The following is a 15,342-nucleotide window of genomic DNA, read 5'->3' on the forward strand; positions in this document are numbered from 1 at the left end:
TGCCATAAAGAGAGGTGCCATCTGCATATCTGAGGTTATTGATATTTCTCTCGGCAATCTTGATTCCAGCTTGTGTTTCATCCAACCCAGCATGTGTCATGATGTATTCTGCGTATAAGTTAAATAAACAGGGTGACAATATACAGCTTTTACGTACTCCTTTCCAGATCTGGAACCAGCTGGTTGTTCCATGTCCAGTTTTAACTGTTGCTTCCTTTCCTGCCTTCAGATTTCTCAGGAGGCAGGTCAGGTGGACTGATATTCCCATCTGTTTAAGAATTTTCCACAGTTTGTTGTGATCCACACAGTCAAAGGCATTGATGTAGTCAATAAAGCAGAAGATTTTTTTCTGGAATTCTTTTGCTTTTTTGACGATCCAATGGATGTTGGCAATTTGATCTCTGGTTCCTCTGCCTTTTCTAAATCCAGCTTGAACATCTGGAAGTTCACAGTTCATGTACTATTGAAGCCTGGCTTAGAGAATTTTGAGCATTACTTTGCTAGCATGTGAGATGAGTACAACTGTGTGGTAGTTTGAGCATTCTTTGGCATTGAAATGAGAAGTGACCTTTTGCAGTCCTGTGGCCACTGTTGTGTTTTCCAAATTTGCTGGTATATTGAGTGCAGCACTTTCACAGCATCATGTTTTAGGATTTGAATTAGCTCAACTGGAATTCTATCACCTCCATTAGCTTTGTTCTTAGTGATGTTTCCTAAGGCCCACTTGACTTCGCATTCCAGGATGTCTGGCTCTAGGTGAGTGATCACACCATTGTGGTTATCTGGGTTGTGAAGGTCTTTTTTGTATAGTTCTTCTGTGTATTCTTACCACATCTTCTTAATTTCTTCTGCTTCTGTTAGGTCCATACCATTTCTGTCCTTTATTGTGCCCATCTTTAAGGAGTCATAGAGTGTTCAAATTCCTACTCTGATGCTTGCCAGCTGAAGGGTCACTGGAAAGTTCCTTAACCTTGGGAAATTAGGCCACTGCATTTTACAATAATATTTGCCTAGCCTCAGTATCTTACAACTTCAATAATAAATTGCATGTGAAAACTTTTTGTAAATAATAATGGTTTCTTCTACAAACATAAAATAAGTATTAATAGTTTAGTTAAATATGAAAATTGCCTTGAACCAAGGTAAAGACTTTCCTTAATTCCGGTGGCCTTTCTTCCTTTTAAATGTCAAGAGTGATTTTACAAGAGCGTTTTTTTTTTCTCCCCTTGGACCTTTTGGTTCCTTCTGGTTGCCTCGTTTCTAATTCCCTGCCTTTATTATTCTAGGCAAAGCTGCAGTGACCAAAGGAGTGGTGTAATTTTCTGAATTTCAAGAACAGTGAAGTAGGAGATGGCAGAGAGCGTTTAAAAGGACACGTAAGTCAAACTGAGTGTTTTATCCGTTCTCGAACATCTCATGGATCTGAAGTTCCTCAGAATCTCTCCTGCTTAGTTCTGAAATGGTCTATAAGGCTCGGATGGATGGAGGGATCTTTCAGGTCTTCAGCCGCAGATCAAAGTCAGCCAAGGAAAGGCCAGGGTGGTTTGTGGGAGGAAGGAGAAAGGCTTGAAGAGGCAGTTTCCTCATTGGAGGCGGAAGGCCGCATGGGCCAGGGTGGGAGAAACACATAAAACAAAGGGCAGCGGAAACAGTGTCTCTCTGAGTCATTGGAAGTGACTGATCAGAAAGCTTCAGGGAGGCCTGGGGGAGTTATTTCCTCTAATCAGAATTGCCTTGGGTTTCCACTCCTTATCCGAGAAGATTACATTTACCAGGTCTGTTCCTTCTTTGGAGCTGAAGAGTCTAGGCCAGTGTTTCTCAGACAAGAGATTAAGAATTTGCCCTAGAACTAAATGTGGAACCTTCTTCACTTCTTTTCAGAGAAAGTCTGTCTACCAAAAGTAAAAGTCAGTTGAACTAAACAGTGTTATTTGTAGTGGTAGTTGACTTCCATTCTGGCTCATAATGTTACTATGTCCATATATATATCCAAACAAAAACTGCCTAGTTTTGCTTGTTTTTAATCTTGATAAGAATAGTATATTGCATGTGATATTCTGGAGCTTTCATTTTTTTTCACTCAGTTGTATTTTTAAGATTCACTTGTTGCATGTAATAGTAGTAAATGAATTTTTATTGTTAAATAAAATTCTACTCCAAAAATCTATCATAGTTTATCTGTTGCTCCATTTCCTTCTAACATTTGGTATTTTTTTTGCCATTCTAATGAGTATAAAATAGTATATCATTGTGGTCTCAATTTACATTTTCTAATGAATGGCGAGATTGAGCTTTTTTTTTTTTAAGTGTCCTTTGGAGAGCAGAGTTTATGACTTTAATGTAGAGAAAGTTTTCAGTCTTGAAGTTTTGTTTGTTTCTTTTTTTTTTTTCCGGTTTTGTTTTTTGAAAATAGTCGAACAGTCTCTCTTTCAATTATGTTGTGGTTTCATTGCTCATCTTCATTCTTTTTGATTGAAATTTTTGTTGATTTGTGTTCTCACATATTATATCCTTACACGTTTACTTGGGTTCTTTTTCTTCCACTGAATATTTACTTCTTTGGAAGGTGGAATCTTTACTTTTAGAATAACTCCCAAGAACAGATTCATAGTCTATTTTCTGCTAAAGTATCACTTTTCTTTTTACCAGAATCCTAGATATGTGGATCTCTGACTGAAGATGCCCTCTTCCACATGTGCAGTACAGGAAATAGATGTTTAGTGCTGTGAATTAGAGACATCATCTCTGTAGACTTCTGCAGACTTATATTCTGCATCCTCTTAATGGACATAGAAAGTAGCTTGAAAATTTTGTCTCTAAAATGTTAAGTTGCCTTGTGCTTCGGCACATGGGAAAAAAAAATATTATTTCAAAATAGATGTCAACTGAGAGTGCTGATTGAATAACTTTTTAAATTCATTCTGCCACAGAAACATCATCTGTAGGCAATCTTACCTTTTCAGAGACCGCACAGATTTGATGCGAGTGTGCGGATTAGGATTTTGTGTTGACAGTGACATGTTAGGCAGGTTTCTACTCTGCAGAATCTTTGTGCTTTGCAGGTTATAAATTGAATTTTTTAATGCTAGTGTTATCATAGAGAAGGTAGGCACAGAAAACATCCCCAGGGAATGCAGAGCTCTGTGATGAGAGATTCTCCGAGGGGCTACCTCTTATTGGACCCATAACTTCACTTGGAAAATATAAATATCAGATAATTCTGTGTCTTTTCCTCCCTTGGATAGCAAATTCTAGTGAGTAGTTACTTAGTCTGTGTCCTTATTTGCTTGGTTATTGTTGGCTGTCAGTTCATGTACTACTGCCATTTTGGTTTGGTTGGCTGAGCACTCCAGGATCTTTGCCCAGAGAGCTAGGAAAGAGATGAAGAAGAAGTAGAGAAGTTTGCCAGGAATGGCCAGTCCGGCCCAGGCTTTGGGCCGGGGAGCCATCATTCACGAGCACAAACTGCTTGGGTCTGAAAAGGGTCTGATTACCACTTCCCCCAGTTCTGTTGGCCTAGACTGGCCAGTTCATTTGATAGATAAGCAATTGGCCCTTTGAGCCACCCAGTTCTCCTCTTTTAACTATAAATGTATCCCTTGGAAGACTGTGATTTGAGTCATTAGCATGATTTTAATACAGTTCACCTGAATGCAGTTTCTTTCCTGCTGCAAAATTGTGACTCCAGTTGTATCAAAATGGTGCAGAGAGAGAGAGCTCCAGAATGTGGTCTTTCAGGTGTCATTTTTAGTGAGGGCATCAAAACTGGAGCTTGACAGGCATTGTTGGGATAAGTGACCATAAACCTGGGTTTGCTCACCAGGCCCCATTGTATGACCCAGAGCTGTGCTTTGCTTCATGCTCGCTGTACATCTCCTAGACTTTGGTCCGGATCGTGCTCTCTAGACCAAGAACTGTTCCTCACTGCTCTCTGACTCAACCCTGGAATACCTGGCCATTTGTAACATTTTCCTCCTTTCTCACATGACATCATAAATATTTCTAAAGAAGGTTCTGAAAAGTAGAATTGTTTTAAACACCTTCTTCTCCAACCTGCCCTCCTTGCTCCTCACCAAATTCTTGTATGAATACTTGTTATTGGGCCCTTTGTCTGATGCCTTCAAACATGCCCACAAAACAATTTCTGTTTGCCTTTGTCTCAGGTCAGGTGTTCGGGGTGGGGAGCATGATTTAGAGGGAGCCACGTTAGGTTCATCAGTAGCCAGATGACTTTGGCTTCAAGTTGAATGTCTACTTGAAGTCTGTATGACTTTGGTTAATCACTTAGCTCTTCTGTGTTTTCATTTTCCCACCTCATCTATTCATATGCTGGAGCAATGGTTCTCAAATGTTTTGGTTTAAGGCCCCTTTATACTCTTTAAAAATGATTGAGGGCCCCAAAAGGCTTTGCTTATATGAGTTATAGCTAGCATTTTGCAGCAGGCAGAGAAATAGCCCCCAAAGATGTCTACTTCCTAATCTCCAGAACTGATGCATATGTTACTTTACCTGGCAAAAGAGACTGCCAGTGTGATTACATTAAGGATCTCGCAATGCGGAGATGATCCTGGATTAATCAGGAGGGCTCGGTGTAGTCAAGAGAGTCCTTATAAGAGGAAGACAGTGTACAGATGGCCTCCAGAAACTGGAAGAGGCAAGGGACACATCCTCCTCTAGGTTCAGGAGGAGCTCAGCCCTGCCAACAAGTCCATTTTAGCCCTGGAAGGCCTGTTGGTAGACTTCTGACATCCAGAACTATAATTTGTGTCATTTTAAGCTACCCATTTATAGTCATTTGTTATAGCAGCAATAGGAATCTAATGCAAATATTTTCTGTTAAAAATTAAAAGTGAGAAATTTAAAAAATATTAATTTATTTAGAAATAATCAACTCTTATAGGTTAGCATCAATTACTTTTTTGGGGAGGAATAGCTATTTTTCAACCGTTAGTGAGACAACTACCACTGCTATACATTTTTATAAATCTCTTTCAGTGTCTGGCTTAATAGAAAGTACCTGGATTCTCAAATCAGCTTCTGCATTCAATTTGTTGTGGTATCACATGTCATGTAGCCTCTGAAAAACTCCCCTGAATATACTCACAGAGAAAGAGCATTGAAAAGGCAAGTACCATCTTAATATTATTATAAAAATAGTTTTGGCCTCATGGATTACCTATAACATAGGCCTCTTAGGAAGTACCCTACTTTGAGAACATCTGGGCTAGAACCCACACAGCTGTACCTAGCTGCCAACTGTCTGAGAATTGCAGTTCTTATTCTAGGTGCCAGCTTTTAAAACTGAGGGTTTAGAAAGGAACATTAAAGGACATTGATTATATATCAAAGTTTGATACCCATGGTAGGCAGACAATTGCCAAAATGTTGGTTTCCCTTCTCCTTGTCCTCATATTAGCTAGGAAAAATGGGCGTTCTGCTTAGACCACATCCTTTAGAAATACCTACGATGGGACACAATGGCATGTAGGTGGAGTCATAACTGCAGAGAATTGCATTTTTAGCATTTGTAGATTGATTATATGAAATATCTTTTGTTTGGTGCTCACAGACAGCTTTTGATGCCTTGTTTGGGTCTTTTGAATTTAACAATCCACTTCCTTTCTTTGGGTAGGATTATAGTTGAAACTGAACTTCAGCCTAGCTTTGATTCATAGTTGCCCATCATGGGTTTAAAATTATAAGGGGAGTAACATTCCTTCTTGGTCATTTTGTGGATAGTTCCTGCTTCTCCCTGTCAGTATTCTTTTGCTGAAGAATAACCCAGTTCCAGTTTCTGATGTGAAAGAGCAGTTAGGAATATTTGTGCAAATTAGCTTATAGTTTAAAAAAAAATGTATGTAAATACAGTAAAAACAGTTTGGGGTTAAGTGGCATAATTTTGAGCTTAATATAAAGCTTAATACTGATCTCATTAATTGGTGATATGTGTTTAATGCATTTTTAGTGCTATCCTCATCTTTAAATTGATTATTGTAATAGCTTTTGGGTGAATACTGAATAAGGACTTGGAAGATATTTTAACATCCGGAATATCGTTAGCTCAACCTCTGGAGTGGGAGAATCCTTTGTATGTTTCACAGGGTTGACTGTCTATTTCCTGACTGAACTGATTGGAAACAAGTTTTGATTTGGGATGGGGGTGGGGGGAGGAGAAGAAGCAGAATTTAGAGGCTCGAGCACTTGGGGAAAATGTGTACCTGATGTTTCCTTGGGGAAAATGTGTACTCACTGGTGGGTACTATGGACACACACACACACACACAAATGCTGCCTGTTGTTTTAGTAAAGGATTTAGTAAGGACTGTTGCGGCCATAAAGTCATCAACCACTGCAGCGGCCACCCAGACCTTGTAGCCTGAGGGGAACTCAGGATGGAGAAAAACAGGCTGCCAGCCATCAAGCCATCAGCCACTTCAGCCACCCGGATGGTGCACCCTGAGGGGAATTCAGGATGGAGAAAAACCGGAGACTGGCCCTAGATCGCAAAGATGCTTATCAAAGGAACAGCTTGGAGAAACCCAGACTCTTGCATCTTCCACATGCATAAATTAGCCTGAGATGTCTGGATTTTGTTATTAACAGCAATCTTTTGATGTTTAACTAGATTTTTTTTCCCTGTAGGAAAAATTCCTATATCTCCTGGCTCTTCCCTTATCTCTTGGAAAGAGTTTTTCAAAGCTATCTGCAGGACTGCGGTCCCTGGCTATAGTCCTTAGGGAGGTCTGGGAACAAACATAACTCTCCACTTTTAGATTGTGCATTTTTTTCAGTTGACAGTACTCTGGGGCCCAGAGGGTCGCTGCAGTGTCTGGTGACAATTGTGAACTGGAGCTGGTCAGGGCAGTTTTACTCGCTTTGCTTTTTTGCGCAGTAGCCCCTGAAAACTGCCTAGTGATTGTCAGTTTTTGCTCTGCCCTGTGCTGTATTCTGTTACCAGGAATTGGATTGAAACCTTAGTTAAAACAGAGAGAGTGGAAGCAATTTTTTTGTGACTCGAACTTGAGGTATCACAAACCTCCTGGTACTAAGCACCCTGGATCTGGGGTGCTCAAAATTTTTAGCAACTAGCATTGTAATGGTAGCACTTATTACACGTATATGAGCATAACAGAAAAACTGTGAGTGAAACTGATAGGAAGGGTTGTCCCTATGTTAGTTTCTGAATACATTTCAGATCATCACTGGTGGTTCTCCAAGCAGGTCATCCCTGAGACTTGATAGGTGTTTCCGGTGGCAGAAGTGAGGTTGCCCGTAGCGCACTCCCCTCTTTAGGGGGTTTACAGTCACATCCATGGGGTGGCAGAGGTTAGAGTGCTGATTCAGTGAAAGTCTTAACTAAGACTGATTATAGTAGTGCTTGTATGAATCTATACATTTGATGAAATACTGTAGAACTGCACACAAAAGAAAGAGGCAGGTATTGAACATGTCAAAACTAATGAAATCTTAACAGGATCTGTATTTTGGTTAACAGTATTGTACCAATGTCAAGTTCTTTTAATACTTTTATTGTGGTTATGTAAGATAAGAGGTGCATACATGGGAGCTCTCCACTATTTTTGTAACTTCTGTATGAGTTTCAAAGTATTTTGGGAATCCCCTGGTGGTCTAGTGGTTAAGACTCTGTGCTTTCACTGCTGAAGGCGAGGGTTCAATCCCTGGTTGGGGAACTAACCACAAGCCGTGTATCACGGCCAAAAAAAAGTTATTTAAAGGCAAATAAAAATAGATATTACCAAGTCCTGGCAAAGATACAGAACAACTTGAGCTCTCTTGCATTGCTAGTGGGAATGTAAAATGGTATAGCCACTTTGGAAAACATGTGGGGTTTTTTGTTTTTGTTTTTTTTTACCAAGTTAAATATATACCTACCATGCAAGACAGCAATTTCACTCCTAGATACTTACCCCAGAGAAATAACCTCTGTTCACACAAAAACCTGTAGGCTAATATTTGCCACAGTGTTATTTATTTTATTTATTTAGTTTGGCTGCTTGCAGGAACTTAATTCCCTGACCAGGGATTGAACCCAGGCCCTCAGCAGTGAAAGATCCGAGTGGCAACCACTGGACCACCAGGGAGCTCCCAACAGCTTTGTTTCTAATTGCCCATGACTTGAAAAGACTCACATGTCCTTCAACAAGAGAGTAGATAAGCAAACTGGGCATCAATGGAATGTTACTCAGTACTAACAAAGAACAAACACAACTAACTGGATGAATCTCAAATGCATTATGTTATGTGAAAGAAGCCACACTCAAAAAGATACATTCTGTGCATGATTCCATTTATATGACATTTTGGAAAAGGCAAAAGTATAGGGTTAGAAAAAAGACCAATGGTTTCCTGGGGCTGGGAATTGGGGAGAAGCTTGACTTACAAAGGGTATAGGGAACTTTTACCTGTATCTTAACTGTGGTGATGATGACATGACTGTATGTTTTAGTTGAAACTTATGGAACTGTTACCTAAAAAGGATGGATAACTGCATGTAAATTATATCCCAATAAATCTTGACTTTAAGATGAAAACACCACCACCAACAAAAGTGAATAATTAATGTTCTTTAGCTTAAATACTCATGAAGAGTTCAGTGTCTGTCACTTGCCCATGACTGGATAAGGATTTGTGAAGTCATTGATTACAATGATGTCTTGTTCAAACACCAAAGTGTAGCCTCTTTAGTACTTTGGCCTCTTAATTGAGCAATGGAAATAACTATGACTGTAAAGATGGATGTTCTAATATTTTTAAACAGAATGCTTTTGGGAGATTAAAACAAAAGCTTCTGACTCTTGCTTTAGCAGATGCAGTCTTTAGTGTGTGAGCATTTAATCAATTGTCCCTCTATCTCCTTTCCTGGCTTCTTTGCCGTTAGAACAGTAATTAATGGAGTAGACTTACATACATTTTTAGATTGTTTTAAATCTCAGCTCTAACAACTGGGCTGATTTTTTTCCCCCTAGAATGGATGATACAATATCGTATGGGGAAAAACCCAAGTTTTGATTTGGATGGGAAGAAAGAAGGCTTATTTCGTCACTATAGCCAGTATAATTTAAATATAACTTGCAAATGTTGATAGCAGGAACTAGAAGATTTAGACTGAAAAGTCAGTGGAGCTCTGAAGCAGTATCTCCTGATAACCACCATCTTCTGTAAATCGAAGTCAAAATTTGATTTTGAAGGAAGATTTAACTCTGAACTCTGCTTGATTTGTGGGGTTGAAGGATATAACTTCTCCCTTTAGGGAACAGATAGGTGGATAATGCATGTGAGATTGCAGCAGTCTTTTCCCAGTAGAAGACTCCTTGTTAATTTAAAACCGGGGTTTACTAGGTTGGTTTGGATTTAATGCAATCCAGTATTTCAGTGGGGCAGACACTTAATCATTAACCACTTGTAATGCCTATTATGAGGGTTGGGTTTGCAAAGGCAAATAAGCCGCAAACCCTGTTTTCAAGGAGTTCACCATCCAGCATGGTCACCCGAGCTGTGTGCAGCCCCCTTAAGTGCAGCTGCAGGATAGACCCCCTAAGGAGGAAGCCCTGACCTGGGATGTGTCGCTTCAGCTGGGCCTTGTAAGTAGACTTTTGTTTGATACTGAAAGAGAGCACTCCGTTTTTCAGGCAGAATGAGCCAAGTGCCATATGAAAGCGTTTGTGTCAGGGACTCATAACATTGAAGCAGGGTAAAGAATTTCTTCTCTTCCTTCCCAATTAAATAAGAGTTAAAGTCATAATATAAAAATTCAGATGAGAATATGGATAAATACTAGAAAGAATATATAAAATTATACTAGAAATACTGGAATACAAGAAGGATATAAAATTATAAGTAAATTATCCCTTTTACTCCTCTATTAGTTTCTATTGCTGGTATAATTAATTTTTACCACAATGTTACTGTTATGAAACAACACATATTTATTATCTGAATGCTTCTTTAAGTCAGAAGCCCAACATGGGTCCACTGGGTTAAAATCAGCATGTCTTGAGACTTTTGGCCTTTTCTGGGTTAAAATCAGCATGCCTGAGACTTTCGAGAGGCTGCCACTATTCTTTGGCCCGTAGCCTCTTCCTCCATCTTCTCTCTGACATTTATTTGTAGTCAAATCCAGGAAAGGGTTTCTGATATTAAGGACCCATGTGATTAGATTGGGGCAGCCTGGATAATCCAGGATACTCTTCCCATGTCAAAATCCGTAATTTATCACATCTGCAGAGTTAGGTAACATAGTCACAGGTCTGTCCACAGGATGTGGACATGGGGCCATTATTTTGTGTACCACATCTGCCTACCCTTATTCCTTTTATTCTGCCCCCTGGTAAATTATTTGGATACCAAAGCTAGCATATACATAATGTATTTATTTATGAAAGTGAAAGTGTTAGTCACTCAGTCCTGTCTGACTCTTTGCAACCCCATGGACTGTAGCCTGCCAGGCTCCTCTGTCCACAGGGGTTCTCCAGGCAAGAATACTGGAGTCGGTAGCCATGCCATCCTCCAGGGGATCTTCCCAACCCAGGGATCATACCCTGGTCTCCTGCACTGCAGGCAGATTCTTTACCTTCTGAGCCACCAGGGAAGCCCATACCTTAAAGTACTTTCCTTTTATTAGCACTCACTGAACTGCCTCGTTTATTGCAAGTGCTGTAATTGAATTCTAGTGAGCAGGTATTACTTTTTTTTGAAGATGACTATTAATGCTGGAGTGAGCATCTTTGGACATATATCTTGATATTCTTTTCCACACACATTCGTAAGGAAAATATGAATATATGTGGGTTGTTAATTTTGAAAGAAGATTGTAAGCGATTAATAAAAGGGGAAAAGAAAAGGAATACGTGATACCAACGGAAGTTCTCTAAAAGCATTGAAGAAGGAAGCGAGCATTAATTTGTGGTTTATTATGTGCCAATCACTGTGCCAGCAGATAACTTCCTTTTTCTCACATCATGTTCCATGGTGATACCAAGAGATCTGTTGTTAGCCCCAGTCTACTGATGAGGGAAATGAGCAGGAGAAGCTCGTGTAACTTGGTCCAGGTTGCGGCTCCGGGATCCACATCACCCTGCCCCTTCCCAAAGGACAGTGGGGACCCCTTCAAGTTATACCCCCTGCAGCTCAGTCTTCACATGTGGGCAGCATACCAAGTGGTGACTCTTTTGACACCCTTAGGTTGTTTAACTCTTTGAATATTTGAGGTGCCCTCATGTGCATTCTCACTTTCACTTAAAAAAAGATCTCAGGGAATGAGTGACCGCAGTTTTAAATCCGGCATTGCTGCCACACAGCACCCTCCAGGGACTCGTGTGTTGTGACCAGTGGCTCTGGCTGGGCAGCAGGGGCTCCTGACAGTGGGCGGCCTTCAGGACACCCAGAGAGTCACCCTGATGGGTTCTGCTATGGGGACTGACATGGGCTGCACCCTGTCCTGGGCTGAGCTGGGGCTCCCTGTTGCCAGGGGACCACTGGTCTGGAGGCCTGGTTGGAACAGAAGTTCTTCTGGGACTCCCACTGTGGGGTGTTTGCGAGTTGGGGTTTGACGCTCCCAAGGATGGCATGAGGCCCGGTAGGGCTGCTTTTCCAGAAGAGCTTCCAAACACCAAGCACGTGTAATTGCTGCCCTCGTCCAGTCTGGCAGGGCCCACGCTGGCTGGTAACCAGTGTGATACCAGGCTGTTGGCTGTTAGCCAGCTCACTTGGGAAGAGGGCAAGGGCTTGGGTTCCATGGTACATTGACCTGGATGCGGTGATGGTTTTGCTGCTGGCGTCATAAAAATCAGGAGGCTGTTTTAGGGTGCAGGAGTGACTTCCCTGGTTCAGGTCTTATTCCTGAACTTGCTCTTATACAGAAAGAAGCATGATCAGTGTGTGCAAAATTGTATTTATCGCTTCTCCAGAGTGAACAGCATTTGATGAAGGGATGTCAGAACTGCTTGCTTTTCAGCCTATTTAGCATGGATCCAGCTGGCCTGTGCCCAGGGCCTCTGTGTTCCTGGGCTTCTGTCGCTTAGAAGAGCTGCATGGTGGCAGGAGACAAGGGGCTGCTTGTGTGCATTCCGACCAGTGGCAGCTGCAAGAAAGGAGAGTGATAAAGTCCTTCTGTTTTGCTTTTGGTCAACTCCAAAGGCTATTTTAGGATTTTTATAACATTTCAGCGTTCCTTAGGAAAGCTCGACTTGGTACATTTATTCTGAGGGCTTTAGGGATCTTTTGTGAGGAGAGGTACTATCTGTCAGGAGGATAGTCCCACAGGGATGGAACTCTTGGCTGCCCCTAGCTACCATCACGCTGTGTGATCTTGTGCCAGTCACTCCCCCTCTCTGGTCCTGTAAGCTGGGGAGCTGGGATGAGAGCAGCCAAGTCATTCACACTCAGAACCAGCACTCTGGACACAGTTGGTACTAGAACACTGTGTCCCCATTGACATACTTAGCTGAGGATTTGGAACCTGAAAGAGCTGCTTCTGATGCCCGGATTGTGCCACTTATGACCTCCATGAGCCTGAGCAAGTGACTTTATCTCTTTGGTCTCCTTGATCAGATTGGGGATCAAGTCACTTCGGTCATGGGGTGGCTGCCAAGATTCAGTTCAGTTAAATGAGGTGGTGTGTGGGGAAGGCACTCTGCCAAGGGTCTAGTTCCTGGTTAGGGTGCAGCTCAGGGTAGCCGCCCACTGTTAGCTGTGAACTTCCTGGTATATGAGGGGCTTGTGACACTGTCCTTTTCTTGTCACAGAGCAAGTGGCTCCCATTAGCTTTAATTAAAATGAAAAAATTCTGATAACTGTGAACCAGTGGGAAGTCTGTTCTTTCCTGTTACTTTAATTTGCTCCTTGAGGAGTCCTGTGTGGTCTGAGGAGTGGGCTCTGCTTAACTGGGCTTCCCTTTAGGAAGACAATTTTGTAACATGAAACAAAACTAGAAAAACAAACATGACCCAAATGGCTCCACTTGGGACTTCTCAATTTGTAAATTCATTATTTCAGCATGGCTTTTTCATAGTTCCTAACTTTAGTCATGAGAAGACAGATTTGTGAGGTGTAGATGATGTGGTGGAAAAATGCAAACCCGTATTTTCCTTGAGAGAGAATACAGGGACATGTGAAGAGGAAGGCTTAACTTCCCAAATATGTATTGAACTCTGCTATTTTTAAGGCATTTGGAGATGCAAAAATGAATCCAACTGATGTGGTCCTTGTCGCCATAGAGATTAGTTTACTGGAGCAGGGCAGCCATTAAATTACAGAAATAATGATTTAATTATAGTTGTGATGGTGCTGGGAGAAATGCAGGATATAATAAGTGGGCAGTGTAGGATTACATGTGATGGGAAGATCAGAAAGTCACCCTGGGGCAGTGGCTTCCAGCTTAAGGTCCTAAGGATGAGAGGGAAGTGTGCCAGGGGAGATGAGGAATGCATCTCTCCAGACAGGAGGAGCATACCGGCAAAGGCAGAAAGAAGCGAGGCTTGTTAGAGAGACTGGAGGAAGGCCAAGGTGGCTCAGAAGCTGGTGCGCTTTGGGGACAAGGATGTGAATGATTTGGAGAGGTAAGCAAGGGCTGGACTGTGCCATCAGGCCTGGGCATCCAGGATCCAGATTTTTTTTCATTCTAATTTTTATTTTATATTGGAATATAGTTGATTTCCAGTGTTGTGTTAGTTTCAGGTATACAGGAAAGTGATTCAGTCATACTATGTATGCATATCCATTCTCAGATTCCCTTCCCATATAGGTCATTACAGAATATTGAGTGGAGTTTCCTGTGCTATAGGGTGGGTCCCTATTGATTATCTGTTTTATATATAGCAGTGTTTGTATGTTAACAGGATCCAGATTTTATTCCAAAGAGCAGTGGGGAGCATTGAGCTAGAAAAAGGCCTTGATGCGACTTCATGTGTGTTTCTAAGCGGTCACTCTGGTTTCTTATTGGAGCTTAGATTTTCAGGGATAGGAGCACAGAAAACATGGGGAGACCAGTTTGGAAGCTGCTGCAGCCATCCAGGTTTATTATGATGTCCTGTTCTCAAGTGGGGAATGGAGATGAGTATTTAGGAGGCGCAGCCCACAGGACCACCTTGATTGACGGGATGGGGAGATGCAAGGGAAGGGAAGGAGCCCAGCGCAGTTCCTGTCCTGAGCATCTGGGAGAAGGGTGGTACTGTCTGGGCAGATAGAAAATTTGGGGGGGATTGTGGTTTAGGGGGGTGTGAGGAGTGTCTGCTGGACACAGTTCTCCCTCTTTGGGGATGTACTCCCCCTAGATGTTCATGGCTTGCCCTCCATTTCCCTGAGGCCTCTGCTCAGACGGCCCCTTGTTAGGGAGACCTTTGGAGACCACTGCTGCAGTCCTCCCCGTAGCACCTGTCACCATCTGAGAAACTGCTTATTTTCTTATTTCTTTAGAGTGTGTATCCTCTTAAAAGGATGTGAGCTCCTTAAAGGCAGGAATTTTTGTCTGTTTTATTCTCTGTTGTATATCCATAGCACCCAGAACAGTGCCTGGCATATAGAAGGCCCTTAATAAATACTCAATGAATGAATCAGGAGTATTATTTCCATTCTGATTTTTTGTATCCTGTTCAAACTTGAGTGACTTCTAATTAACCCAAGCCCAGGAAGAGGCATAGGGACACTGTTCATTTGACATATCAAGTCTTTTTTTTTTAAATCTAGGTGGGATGAGTAGAAAAATTTGATTTTCTTCTTTTTTTTGTTTTTAGTGTTAGAAGTGATAGAAGAGGGCAGTTATGAAAATTTTTGAACATCACACCTTTTTTTTTTCCTTTACAAATCAGTGTAAACATCTAGCCCTCCATCTGATATATTGTTCAGATTTGGGGGCTAAATTATAGCATTTTGTAATTCCTCTGAGCTTATTATTTTTCGGGAGGGGTTGGTCATTGACTTGTTGATTACATCTTTTTTTGACTTGCTGGGGAAAAGTATGGAGACCAGGATCCAAACTTGCTTAAAGGCGAAATCTGAGGGCAGAACAGAATAAAAACCTTTTGTTAGAGATATTGCTGGATCCCTGGATCTCTACATGGCCGGTCATTTGAAAGTACTAGCAATTTGTAAATGGTTCCCTAAATCTTTTTTACTTTGTGTTCTAAATCAAGTTGCTACCACTTGTAAACAGAATCTCTGCTTGTGAAAGAAGAGGTTGTATATATAATAGTTAAGGGTGCAGCTGTTGGAGTCACACCTCTATTTGAATCCCTTCCCACACTCCCTCCCACCATCATTTGCTAGCTTGTAACTTTGCACAAGTTACTTAGCCTTTTTTCTTTAAAATGGATATTACCAAAATTG

At 41.4% G+C, this 15,342-nt stretch overlaps 1 protein-coding gene across 17 annotated transcripts in view; it reads left to right on the forward strand.

Moving 5' to 3' along the window:
* The window catches only part of SGMS1 (sphingomyelin synthase 1), a 330,821-nt gene that overhangs the window by 106,097 nt on the left and 209,382 nt on the right, over positions 1-15,342 (forward strand). For 11 of the 17 annotated variants that reach the window (XM_081556966.1, XM_081556948.1, XM_081557000.1 and 8 more), the window contains one exon: positions 1,287-1,376. The exons of 2 other annotated variants lie outside the window; for them this stretch is intronic. The gene's annotated coding sequence lies outside the window, so the exon portion shown is untranslated. Of the gene's footprint in view, positions 1-1,286; positions 1,377-4,995; positions 5,125-15,342 lie in introns of all 17 variants that reach the window. 4 more of the 17 variants (XM_081557014.1, XM_081556940.1, XM_081557029.1 and 1 more) reach the window with 1 other exon arrangement.

Source organism: Giraffa tippelskirchi, chromosome 2 (assembly GCF_054371585.1).
Source record: "Giraffa tippelskirchi isolate mGirTip1 chromosome 2, T2T-mGirTip1v1.2.pri, whole genome shotgun sequence".
NCBI classification, from domain to species: Eukaryota; Metazoa; Chordata; class Mammalia; order Artiodactyla; family Giraffidae; genus Giraffa; species Giraffa tippelskirchi.